Source organism: Anomaloglossus baeobatrachus, chromosome 4 (assembly GCF_048569485.1).
Source record: "Anomaloglossus baeobatrachus isolate aAnoBae1 chromosome 4, aAnoBae1.hap1, whole genome shotgun sequence".
Classification (NCBI taxonomy): domain Eukaryota; kingdom Metazoa; phylum Chordata; class Amphibia; order Anura; family Aromobatidae; genus Anomaloglossus; species Anomaloglossus baeobatrachus.
In genome coordinates this window covers 644461885-644465239 of record NC_134356.1, presented here as the reverse complement: position 1 = coordinate 644465239, position 3355 = coordinate 644461885, and the positions used below count along the sequence as shown (strand labels likewise).

General features: G+C 57.6%; 1 protein-coding gene across 1 annotated transcript in view; it reads right to left on the bottom strand.

Annotated features, from left to right (window-relative positions):
* LPAR2 (lysophosphatidic acid receptor 2) overlaps nucleotides 1–73 on the bottom strand; it is a 95751-nt gene extending 95678 nt beyond the window's left edge. Inside the window, exon 1 of the mRNA XM_075346473.1 lies at nucleotides 1–73. This exon is cut by the window's left edge and continues 1139 nt beyond it. The gene's annotated coding sequence lies outside the window, so the exon portion shown is untranslated.
* Between the last annotated feature and the right edge of the window lie 3282 nt (nucleotides 74–3355).

Genomic DNA, 3355 nt, shown 5'->3' with positions numbered 1-3355 from the left:
GTATCACACACGCAGGTCACAGTGGGGTCTGCGCTCCATTACTCGGCCCCTCCCCCACTCTCCCCCACTCAGGACACATTCCTTCTCCACACGGTGCACTGTCCTTCTGCAACTCTATGACCCTCCAAGCATCAGTTTTCGCTTTGTTGTTGCCCATAGCAACCAATCAGAGCACAGCTCTCATATTCTACAGTGCACTGCAAAAATGGGAGCAGCGTTCTGATTGGTTAGTAGCAGCACCACAGCCTATTTCTAAAAGTTGCCATGAAATAAATAGCAATTCTTGTACTTAAAGGGGTTATCCACTACTTTGCTCCAGAGAAATCACTCACTACTCCTGCCTGTGGGTTGTGTATAGCATTGTAGTTCACAGCATTCAATTCAAGTTGATGAATTTGAATGCCCATCTGTTTCTTAACACTCGCCATGTTTTTCTGATTATGAAGTACCCCAACTTTTCTGGGCACCAATGTCCGGCTATTCCTATTTCCATTCTTCTGGTTCTTGTCCATTGATACAACATACATTAGGCTAAAATTTTGAAAAAAAAAAATCCCAAAATTTATGTTGGTGTCACGGGCGGAGGGGACGCACCCGCTAACGCTCGGGTCCGGCGCTGCTGCTTGGTGGCTCAAGCGGTGGGCCGGATCCGAGGACTCGAGCGGCGCTCCTCGCCCGTGAGTGAAAAGGGGGGTGATTTGGTTGGGGATTTAGTCCGTGACGCCACCCACGGGTTGTGGTGAAGATGGGCACCACCACTGCTGGTGACGGGGATCCCGGGAGCGATGGTAGGGAGCAGCTGGGATGTTGTTTTCCCCCTCCGTGGGTAGGGGTTGGTGGTCCCGGGGCCCGGTGGTGTGACGGGAAGGCAGGGTCGGTGAGGTGCAGGGTTGCAGGGACAGCGCGGCGCGGTGCCGGATGGCACGGGTGTACTCACTCAGCAAATGAGGCACAAAGTCTCCTGTAAACCAGACGGCTGGATGGACGGGTCCCGCAGCCGGGTGCTGTATCTCTCCCTGGACAGGTGATGGTGGCTGTCTCTCCCTGCACCTTTGTGTTCTGTTTTGACTACTGTGGCTTCCCAACGGTAGTCCGCTCCCCGGTGTATGGGTGCCGGAGGAGCCCGTTGTGCCCGCAGGCGCTGGCCCTTGGGTCTCTAGCCGTTGGCGGTGGCTGTATATCCAAACGGTGCGGACGGTTGCCTTCAATCGGGACTTTGGCTGTTAGGAAACCCCTAGGGTTCCAGTCACATTCGGATTTGACTGTTGTCGGCGGCTCCAAGCCTGGTCGGGGTCCGATGGCCCTGCCTATGTGTGCTGGCTTCACTTCGCTCCCCGGTCGGTACCGGCGGGCCACCGCCCGACCCCGGTCCTACGGTTCCGCGTTGATCCACCACTCCTGGAGACGGCCACCACCGTCTGCCAACCTTGCTGTCAGTGCCTGGGCCACGAACCCAGACACCCAGTGTTCACTCCTCAAACTTTGACCTCCAAGACTAATCTGTCACTTTTCCCGCCTCCAGGCCTGTGAACTCCTCGGTGGGTGGGGCCAACCGCCCTGGCTCCGCCCCACCTGGTGTGGACATCAGACCCTGGAGGGAGGCAACAAGGGTTTTGTGTTCGGCTAATGTAACTATCCAGGGGTGGGTGTGTGTGTGTGTGTTACCTGTGACGACCTGGCTAGTCCAGGGCGCCACATTCCCCCTTGGTAAAACGCAGACCGTCCGCGGGCTGTCCGTCCCTCACCGGTTTTATTTTTGTTTGAAACTGTAGAAAAATAAATAACATGGCAAAACGATCAACATTTCAACATAAGCATAATTGTCAGGTCACTTCAACGTTGCACATAAAACATTTTTAAACCCAGACAGACGGACGGATGTCTTCCGCTCTCCCACCCAAGCAACCTAGCCCTGATGCTGCCCCTAAGAAGTGGGCGGCACCCCTTGATCCCAGTCCAGGTTCAGGCTGCCCGAGCGGGAATGGGTATGGTAACTCGCACCCGGCTGTCACTTCAAGGGACCCCACGTCCATGGGGGACCCTGACCCCCGGAGGATTGCCACCGGTTTCGGTAGTGGCGGGCCTGGACCATCTCTTTCCTCCAGGCCCATCCTCCAAATCAGCCTCTCCGGAGGCGGCAACGGCATCCATCCCACAACATTATTTACAAGCCCACAAGTTCGTGGGTGGCCTGCAAGTTCTCGGCCATGTTCATGAGTAGTTTCTCATGTGGGTATGGGGTGGTATCAACTTAAACAGGGACAACTCCAGTCCCAACGGGGACGGTTCTCTTCTCGGACGGCAATCAGGTGATTCTTCGGTGTGATCAATGTTCATTCATTCACATAACAACGGTGCTGGGGGTCCCAACGGGGACAACTGTATGCAACGGTGAACCGCTGCCTTTATTGCTCACTTCCATCCTCCTCACCCGGCTCCAGATGAAGAAGCACAGGCTCCATCCCTTCCAGCGCACGGCAGGCGCGACGAGGAAGGGCCGCCCGGTATCCATTATTTCCGCTCTGAGGGATGTAGGTGGCCTCCATGTCATACAGGCTGAAGATTCTCTCTTCCTCCGAGACAGGCTCGGTGTCAGCCCCCGAGCCGCTATCATCTGACTCCAGGGGGCTGACGGCGGGACCTGACAGCGCTGTAACGGTTTCCAACTAGGTCCAGACCTGCGATTCCTCTGTGGCAGGCAACCCGTCATCCGCCGGTGTATGGAGGCCCGCCATCACTTCTTCGGGGTCCACTGCTTCAGCTACGGACTGGCTGGCACCCTCGTGGGACTCCGGGCCCTGGCGGGGCATCAGCGCTGACTCCGCCACTTCCATCAGGGACGATGGGCCGAGCGGGGCTGCATGGGCGGTTAGCGCGAACGATGGAGCAGGCCCTGCAGGGGCCAGGGGTAGACCGAGTCCTTCAGCCGCAGTGGCCGGTCCCTCAGGGACATAAGGGCGTGGGTCACTCACCAGCTCCTCTAGCATTGCCTCTATTTCATGCGCCCGCACGACCGCAGCCAGCTCCTCAATCTCGGCGGTCCAGCGATCCAGCAGGGCCCGAACCTGGGCCCGGTTACGGCAGCACAGCAGCATCACTTGAGTTTTCAGCCACGCCGTCGTCCCGGGGGCAGTTTCTGGAGACTCGGGCCTCTCAGATTGTGCAGGCGGAGTTGACATGGTGCTGCAGCTTCGGGGTTCCAGGAACCATGTATCTTGCAAAGTCCTGGCGTCCCCGCTTTTTATAGCCTCGGCTACATCAGGCAGGCTTTTCACCCGCCCCCCTTGGTGCTCTTCAGCACTTCCGTTTGTTGGGGGCGGGGCTTCGCTTTCGCGCCTTCCCTGCTCGGGGAAGA